General features: G+C 49.3%; 1 long non-coding RNA gene across 1 annotated transcript; it reads left to right on the forward strand.

Annotated features, from left to right (window-relative positions):
• The first annotated feature begins 621 nt into the window (after positions 1-621).
• Positions 622-5,566, forward strand: LOC112531293. Its single transcript, XR_005843546.1, has 3 exons — positions 622-1,020; positions 1,342-1,493; positions 2,750-5,566. It is a non-coding gene; the product is annotated as an uncharacterized LOC112531293 (long non-coding RNA).
• The last annotated feature ends 3,732 nt before the right edge of the window (positions 5,567-9,298 follow it).

The raw sequence follows: 9,298 nt of genomic DNA on the forward strand, positions 1-9,298 counted from the left end.
CCCTGACCCCATTTAAGGTCTGGGAAGCTAAGGGGCAGCATCTGAGTCTCGGTGTGCTTCCTTGAGGGTGTGGGGGTGAGTCCTTCTGTATTGGAGGGCTGTGATCTACCCCTTTGCTGGGGGTTCATAGCTGCATTTTGGGGCTGGCAGCCATCTGTACCTGGAAACTGCTTCTCTGGGGGAGCGAGTGAGTATTGGTCCTTGGAATGGGGTAAGTGGTTCTTTCTGAATTTCAGGGCTCTGAGCTCCTCTTTTGGGGGGATCTTGACCCCATGTAAGAAGTGGTAGCTTTCAGGCCTGTCTCTGAACTTGGAGACTGCTTCCTTCGAGGTGTGGGGGGAAAGCCCTTAAATGGGGTGAGGGATTCCTGCTTTATTGTAGAGCTGTGAGCCATGTCCTTCCGGGGAGATCCTGAGCTGGATTAGAGCAGCTGTATCTGCTGTGTGTGTCCCTACGGTGCCTTCAGTCTTGTCCTAAGGGAAATGAAGAGGTTGTCTCCTGTTCTCTGAGCAGCTGATGGATGGACTGACACCCATTCCTTCCTTTCACAGTTCCCTTGCTTCTGGATTGCTTCAATGAACCCTAACGATGCTGATTGGCTGACTGAGCACTGCGGTTCTGGACACGGTGACAGTTAATACCCTATTCCGTTCAGGGGTTCTGCATTCTGCAGGTCCTGTTTGCAGCCCTTTTCAAGCCCATTTCTTTCTGGTTGAGCCGCTGTTTCCTCTTTCATGGTTTTCACCTCATGATCTCCAACCTCAGCTCCAAATGTGGTTTGTCTTCTCCCCCATCATCCCATCTTATGGCTGTAATTCACAGTGGCATGTGTTAATTACACCCACGCAGAGTTGTTTAAGGGCATGCTGGGCATCATTATCATGTTTTAAATTATGTCCTCTCTTCTGGTCTCAGTTTGCAGCTCAGTGGGTTTTAAGGATTGTTGGGACTCCTCTAATCGGTGGTGTGAGGCCTGTGGAGCAGCTAATGGAACATCACGACTATGCTGACTTCCCCAGGGTATTACGGTCATTTCTGTCTCACCAGCAGATCTGGGTTTGTGTTAATAAAAAAGAAAGGGTTGTCCTCTTCTGGATGACTACAGTCAGGATCTCCAGATATCTCATCCCAATTGTCAGGAGATGCTATTTGTTTCCTAATCTGTATGATACCCAAACCCCCACACCTTTTCCTCCCATCCCCTGACCCCCATTAAGTAACTTATAAACAGCATTAATTATATCCCTAATACTCCCTTGCGTCATCCTATAGAGCAATGCACGCAGGGTGCAGCCCTACATATGCGGGGCAGCGCCTTCATTCCTGCATTGTGTCCAACAGGTGGCAGCAGAGAGCTGCAGCGCTCCCGAGTGCTGTAAGGACTGCACGGAGAGACGTGCGGGTCTTCACGGGAACAGCCAGGAACCGAAAGCTGCATTTCCCGGGATGCCCTGGAGCTCCACTTTGCTGACTGGTAATTGTCTGCCCAGCAGGTAAGGACAATGCACACCCACCAGTGTTTACCGCTTACTCAGTGAGACACAAGGTGGAGTTCCCAGAGCTCCTTTCTGCACTTCAGGGTTCCCCAAAGGCTGCCCGTCCTATTCTTTGCACATTCTCCTTGGCTCTGGCCTTTCACGGTGGTGTTCTCCTTCCCTTTGCCCTTGGCGTTCCCTACTGCATTCTCTTGCCCTCGTGTTTTTGCATTCCTTGTCATGTTCTCTTGGCCATTGCCCTTGACTTTCTTGGCCACATTCACTTCAACATTCAGTTTTGGCGTTCCCTGCAGTGCTCTCTTGCCCTTCTGTTTTGGCGTTTCTTGTCGTGTTCTCTTGGCCATTTCCTTGGCATTTCCTTCCGCATTCTCTTGGCCCTTACCTAGGCGTTCCCTTGCCCTCCTGTTTTTGCGTTCCATGCCACATTCTCTTGGCTATTGAACTTGTTTTTCTTCTGCCACGTTCTCTTCAGCATTCAGTTTTGGCGTTCCCTGCAATGTTCTCTTGCCCTCCTGTTTGGGCAATTCCTGCGGCGTTCTCTTTGGCATCGTGTTCTGGTGTTCCCAGCCACCTTCTCTCAGCCTTCTGCCTTGGCCTTCTTTGCCGTGTTCTCTTTGGCCTCCTGTTTTGGCACTTCCTGCCACGTTCTCTTAGCCCTTGCCCTGACCTGAGCATTCCATGCCGTGTTCCCTCGGCCGTCTGTTTTGGCATTTTTTGCTGTGTTCTCTTGGCCTTTGCCCTTGGCCTTTCCTGCTGCTGTCTCCTCGCCCTCACCTTGGCTTTCCGTTGGGTGCTCTCCTTGCTTTTGCCCTTCCCTTCACCTTGGCTGTTTGCTTTGCCTTTACCTTGGCTTTCGGTGGGAGTTCAGCTTGCCTTTTTTCTTTGGCTCTCTGGGATTGGCTGGGAGGCAGCGTGAATGTTAATCTTGACCTGAACCCGTAGCTTAATGTGAGCTCTAATGATAATTATGTTAACCCACAGTGTATATGTAAACCTAACTATTAAGCCAATATTAAAAATGTCTCTTAACCTAAATGCTGCAATAAAAATAATGCCGCTTGTTTTCTGTCACAGTACCCTTAATCCTAATCATAGTGTGGAAAACAATTGTTAAGCTAATTGTAACTTCAAACTTATGCATAGCATTTATTATATTCCTAATACTCCCTTGCGTCATCCTATAGAGCAATGCACGCAGGGTGCAGCCCTACATATGCGGGGCAGCGCCTTCATTCCTGCATTGTGTCCAACAGGTGGCAGCAGAGAGCTGCAGCGCTCCCGAGTGCTGTAAGGACTGCACGGAGAGATGTGCGGGTCTTCACGGGAACAGCCAGGAACCGAAAGCTGCATTTCCCGGGATGCCCTGGAGCTCCACTTTGCTGACTGGTAATTGTCTGCCAGCAGGTAAGGACAATGCACACCCACCAGTGTTTACCCCTTACTGAGTGAGACACAAGGTAGGGTTCCCAGAGCTCCTTTCTGCACTTCAGGGTTCCCCAAAGGCTGCCCGTCCTATTCTTTGCACGTTCTCCTTGGCTCTGGCCTTTCACGGTGGTGTTCTCCTTCCCTTTGCCCTTGGCGTTCCCTACTACATTCTCTTGTCCTCTTGTTTTTGCATTCCTTGTCATGTTCTCTTGGCCATTGCCTTTGGCCTTCTTTGCGGCATTCTTTTTGGCCTCCGGTTTTGGCATTCCCTGCTGCGTTCTCTTTGGCCATCACTTCTGGTGTTCCATGCAGTGTTCTATTTGGCCTTATGTTTTTGCCATCCATGCCACGTTCTCCTGGCCATTGCGTTTGACCGCCTTTGCCACATTCTCTTTGGCGTTGCCTTCCATGTTCTCTTTGACCTTTGCCCTTGGCCTTCTTTGCCGTGCTCCTTTCAGCCTCCTGTCGTGGCATTCTCTGCGACGATCTCTTTGGCCTTTGGTTTTGGCATTCCTTGTTGCGTTCTGTTTGGCCTTTGCCTTTGGCCTTCTTGTTTTGGCATTCCCTACAGCGTTCTCTTCGGTCTTTGGTTTTGGCCTTCTGTGCTGCATTCTCTTTGGCCATTGCCCTTGGCCTCCTGCATCGGCCTTCCCTGCAGCGTTCTCATGGACCTCGCCCTCCATTTTGGCCTTGCCACGGTGTTCTCTTTGGTCTCTGTTTTGTTCTCTGAGGCCCTCTCTTTGGGCCTGCCCTCTGAGGAGGTCTTCTCTTTGGTGTTCTCCATACCTTTGCTTTCACTGTGCCTTTGACGTTGCCTTCCCTTGGTTGTTGTCTATGCCTTTGCCCTCGGTTTTGGTGTTCCCTCGGGTGTTGTTGCCTTTGCCTTGGCCTTCCCTACCAGTCCCTTTGAGCATAACCCTAATAAACCTAACCCTTATACCTTCACCCCAATCCTAATGAGCTCTGAACTCCAAACATAGTGCTAATCTGATGCAACACCCTCAGCAAACTTACCAAAGGTGCACTCCATGCCATCAGGCAGGTCTTCAATGAAGATATTGGACAGAACAGGCCTGAAGAGCACTCAGGATGGCATACCAGCTGCATTTAACACGATGGAGCAGCACTCATTAGGCCAGGCGGTTCAGCTACTTCTTCATCTAGCAAGCAGCGTACCCGTCCAAGTAGCCGGCTGCAATCTTTCAGAGAATTTTGAGGGATAGCACATCAAAGGCTTTGCCTCACTCAGGGGGTTGGGTCACCTTCGCTTTGAGATTGCTAGCGTGGCTGACCCTAATCCCGTAACTGACATCCCGTAGCTGGACAGGGACCATTCGCACTCCATCCAGGCTGTTTGAGACTCACGGCCATGCTGAGAGTCACACTGATTTCAGCGCGTGCAGTCATTTTGCATCAACCCAATTGGCTTTAGCTTTACAAATAATTTATCTCAACCAAATTGGCTTTAGCTTTGCAGTTAATGCATTGCAAATAAGTTGGCTTTAGCTTTGCCTTGCTTACGGGGTTGGGTTAGCTTTGCTTTGTTTGTTTGTACCGCAGGGCTAACCCAACCCCGTAACCAACGCCCGAGGCCTTCGGAGCCCATTTGCGCTCCTTCCCGGCCAGTCTGAGACTCGCGCCCCTTTGTGGCCATTCTGAGAGTTGTGCCGATTTTGGCAGGTGCAGTCAATTGATCTTGCCCAAATTGGCTTTAGCTTTGCAATCAATTGATCTTGCCCAAATTGGCTTTAGCTTTGCAATCAACTGATCTTGCCCAAATTGGCTTTAGCTTTGCAATCAATTGATCTCAGCCAAATTGGCTTTAGCTTAGCCTTGCTTACGGGGTTGGGTTAGCTTTGCTTTGTTTGTTTGTACCGCAGGGCTAACCCAACCCCGTAACCAACGCCTGAGGCCATTGGAGCCCATTTGCGCTCCTTCCCGGCCAGTCTGAGACTCGCGCCCCTTTGCGGCCATTCTGAGAGTTGTGCCGATTTTGGCAGGTGCAGTCAATTTGTCTTGCCCAAATTGGCTTTAGCTTTGCAATCAATTGATCTCAGCCAAATTGGCTTTAGCTTAGCCTTGCTTACGGGGTTGGGTTAGCTTTGCTTTGTTTGTTTGTACCGCAGGGCTAACCCAACCCCGTAACCAACAGAGCCCATTTGCGCTCCTTCCCGGCCAGTCTGAGGCTTGCATTTACTTCAGGTGGGCTGAGATGTGCTCTGCTCTTGAGGTGGGTTGCAGTACACAATATTAGTGTAAATGTAATGTTATTTATTGGATATGGAGGCTTTGTGACCTTTGTCTTGTGAATCGGACATATGTGTTATATGTAAACCATGCCTTAAAATGTATGGAGTGCGCGGGTGCTGCGCCTGTAAACGGTGTCTTGCAATTGTATGGAATCAGTGTATTCATGTTTTGTTTGTCAACATGTAGGCATTGCTGTAGTGTGCATACAATTGTATGAGTCATGTCTTGAGGAAACAGTGCTGTAATGAACAAATACTTGTGCAATCTAATTCAGTGGTGTGCCTTGATTCAACATTACCAGGTCACAGATCCCACTTGAAGCTAAGTGCAACAGGTAGGTGTGAAGGTAAGGTAGACTGTGAGACATTGGGTTAGACTTAGGTGTTAGGTGGTAGACTTAGACTTTTAGGGTTAGACTTTTAGGGTTAGACTTTTAGGGTTAGACTTTTAGGGTTAGACTTTTAGAGTTAGACTTTTAGAGTTAGACTTTTAGGGTTAGACTTTTAGGGTTAGACTTTTAGGGTTAGACTTAGACTTAGACTTAGACTTAGACTTAGACTTAGACTTAGACTTAGACTTAGACTTAGACTTAGACTTAGACTTAGACTTAGACTTAGACTTAGACTTAGACTTAGACTTAGACTTAGACTTAGACTTAGGGTTAGGGTAGGGTTAGGGTTAGGGTTAGGGTTAGGGTTAGGGTTAGGGTTAGGGTTAGGGTTAGGGTTAGGGTTAGGGTTAGGGTTAGGGTTAGGGTTAGGGTTAGGGTTAGGGTTAGGGTTAGGGTTAGGGTTAGGGTTAGGGTTAGGGTTAGGGTTAGGGTTAGGGTTAGGGTTAGGGTTAGGGTTAGGGTTAGGGTTAGGGTTAGGGTTAGGGTTAGGGTTAGGGTTAGGGTTAGGGTTAGGGTTAGGGTTAGGGTTAGGGTTAGGGTTAGGGTTAGGGTTAGGGTTAGGGTTAGGGTTAGGGTTAGGGTTAGGGTTAGGGTTAGGGTTAGGGTTAGGGTTAGGGTTAGGGTTAGGGTTAGGGTTAGGGTTAGGGTTAGGGTTAGGGTTAGGGTTAGGGTTAGGGTTAGGGTTAGGGTTAGGGTTAGGGTTAGGGTTAGGGTTAGGGTTAGGGTTAGGGTTAGGGTTAGGGTTAGGGTTAGGGTTAGGGTTAGGGTTAGGGTTAGGGTTAGGGTTAGGGTTAGGGTTAGGGTTAGGGTTAGGGTTAGGGTTAGGGTTAGGGTTAGGGTTAGGGTTAGGGTTAGGGTTAGGGTTAGGGTTAGGGTTAGGGTTAGGGTTAGGGTTAGGGTTAGGGTTAGGGTTAGGGTTAGGGTTAGGGTTAGGGTTAGGGTTAGGGTTAGGGTTAGGGTTAGGGTTAGGGTTAGGGTTAGGGTTAGGGTTAGGGTTAGGGTTAGGGTTAGGGTTAGGGTTAGGGTTAGGGTTAGGGTTAGGGTTAGGGTTAGGGTTAGGGTTAGGGTTAGGGTTAGGGTTAGGGTTAGGGTTAGGGTTAGGGTTAGGGTTAGGGTTAGGGTTAGGGTTAGGGTTAGGGTTAGGGTTAGGGTTAGGGTTAGGGTTAGGGTTAGGGTTAGGGTTAGGGTTAGGGTTAGGGTTAGGGTTAGGGTTAGGGTTAGGGTTAGGGTTAGGGTTAGGGTTAGGGTTAGGGTTAGGGTTAGGGTTAGGGTTAGGGTTAGGGTTAGGGTTAGGGTTAGGGTTAGGGTTAGGGTTAGGGTTAGGGTTAGGGTTAGGGTTAGGGTTAGGGTTAGGGTTAGGGTTAGGGTTAGGGTTAGGGTTAGGGTTAGGGTTAGGGTTAGGGTTAGGGTTAGGGTTAGGGTTAGGGTTAGGGTTAGGGTTAGGGTTAGGGTTAGGGTTAGGGTTAGGGTTAGGGTTAGGGTTAGGGTTAGGGTTAGGGTTAGGGTTAGGGTTAGGGTTAGGGTTAGGGTTAGGGTTAGGGTTAGGGTTAGGGTTAGGGTTAGGGTTAGGGTTAGGGTTAGGGTTAGGGTTAGGGTTAGGGTTAGGGTTAGGGTTAGGGTTAGGGTTAGGGTTAGGGTTAGGGTTAGGGTTAGGGTTAGGGTTAGGGTTAGGTTAGGGTTAGGGTTAGGGTTAGGGTTAGGGTTAGGGTTAGGGTTAGGGTTAGGGTTAGGGTTAGGGTTAGGGTTAGGGTTAGGGTTAGGGTTAGGGTTAGGGTTAGGGTTAGGGTTAGGGTTAGGGTTAGGGTTAGGGTTAGGGTTAGGGTTAGGGTTAGGGTTAGGGTTAGGGTTAGGGTTAGGGTTAGGGTTAGGGTTAGGGTTAGGGTTAGGGTTAGGGTTAGGGTTAGGGTTAGGGTTAGGGTTAGGGTTAGGGTTAGGGTTAGGGTTAGGGTTAGGGTTAGGGTTAGGGTTAGGGTTAGGGTTAGGGTTAGGGTTAGGGTTAGGGTTAGGGTTAGGGTTAGGGTTAGGGTTAGGGTTAGGGTTAGGGTTAGGGTTAGGGTTAGGGTTAGGGTTAGGGTTAGGGTTAGGGTTAGGGTTAGGGTTAGGGTTAGGGTTAGGGTTAGGGTTAGGGTTAGGGTTAGGGTTAGGGTTAGGGTTAGGGTTAGGGTTAGGGTTAGGGTTAGGGTTAGGGTTAGGGTTAGGGTTAGGGTTAGGGTTAGGGTTAGGGTTAGGGTTAGGGTTAGGGTTAGGGTTAGGGTTAGGGTTAGGGTTAGGGTTAGGGTTAGGGTTAGGGTTAGGGTTAGGGTTAGGGTTAGGGTTAGGGTTAGGGTTAGGGTTAGGGTTAGGGTTAGGGTTAGGGTTAGGGTTAGGGTTAGGGTTAGGGTTAGGGTTAGGGTTAGGGTTAGGGTTAGGGTTAGGGTTAGGGTTAGGGTTAGGGTTAGGGTTAGGGTTAGGGTTAGGGTTAGGGTTAGGGTTAGGGTTAGGGTTAGGGTTAGGGTTAGGGTTAGGGTTAGGGTTAGGGTTAGGGTTAGGGTTAGGGTTAGGGTTAGGGTTAGGGTTAGGGTTAGGGTTAGGGTTAGGGTTAGGGTTAGGGTTAGGGTTAGGGTTAGGGTTAGGGTTAGGGTTAGGGTTAGGGTTAGGGTTAGGGTTAGGGTTAGGGTTAGGGTTAGGGTTAGGGTTAGGGTTAGGGTTAGGGTTAGGGTTAGGGTTAGGGTTAGGGTTAGGGTTAGGGTTAGGGTTAGGGTTAGGGTTAGGGTTAGGGTTAGGGTTAGGGTTAGGGTTAGGGTTAGGGTTAGGGTTAGGGTTAGGGTTAGGGTTAGGGTTAGGGTTAGGGTTAGGGTTAGGGTTAGGGTTAGGGTTAGGGTTAGGGTTAGGGTTAGGGTTAGGGTTAGGGTTAGGGTTAGGGTTAGGGTTAGGGTTAGGGTTAGGGTTAGGGTTAGGGTTAGGGTTAGGGTTAGGGTTAGGGTTAGGGTTAGGGTTAGGGTTAGGGTTAGGGTTAGGGTTAGGGTTAGGGTTAGGGTTAGGGTTAGGGTTAGGGTTAGGGTTAGGGTTAGGGTTAGGGTTAGGGTTAGGGTTAGGGTTAGGGTTAGGGTTAGGGTTAGGGTTAGGGTTAGGGTTAGGGTTAGGGTTAGGGTTAGGGTTAGGGTTAGGGTTAGGGTTAGGGTTAGGGTTAGGGTTAGGGTTAGGGTTAGGGTTAGGGTTAGGGTTAGGGTTAGGGTTAGGGTTAGGGTTAGGGTTAGGGTTAGGGTTAGGGTTAGGGTTAGGGTTAGGGTTAGGGTTAGGGTTAGGGTTAGGGTTAGGGTTAGGGTTAGGGTTAGGGTTAGGGTTAGGGTTAGGGTTAGGGTTAGGGTTAGGGTTAGGGTTAGGGTTAGGGTTAGGGTTAGGGTTAGGGTTAGGGTTAGGGTTAGGGTTAGGGTTAGGGTTAGGGTTAGGGTTAGGGTTAGGGTTAGGGTTAGGGTTAGGGTTAGGGTTAGGGTTAGGGTTAGGGTTAGGGTTAGGGTTAGGGTTAGGGTTAGGGTTAGGGTTAGGGTTAGGGTTAGGGTTAGGGTTAGGGTTAGGGTTAGGGTTAGGGTTAGGGTTAGGGTTAGGGTTAGGGTTAGGGTTAGGGTTAGGGTTAGGGTTAGGGTTAGGGTTAGGGTTAGGGTTAGGGTTAGGGTTAGGGTTAGGGTTAGGGTTAGGGTTAGGGTTAGGGTTAGGGTTAGGGTTAGGGTTAGGGTTAGGGTTAGGGTTAGGGTTAGGG

The sequence above is a fragment of the Gallus gallus genome, unplaced genomic scaffold (assembly GCF_016699485.2).
Source record: "Gallus gallus isolate bGalGal1 unplaced genomic scaffold, bGalGal1.mat.broiler.GRCg7b scaffold_61, whole genome shotgun sequence".
Classification (NCBI taxonomy): domain Eukaryota; kingdom Metazoa; phylum Chordata; class Aves; order Galliformes; family Phasianidae; genus Gallus; species Gallus gallus.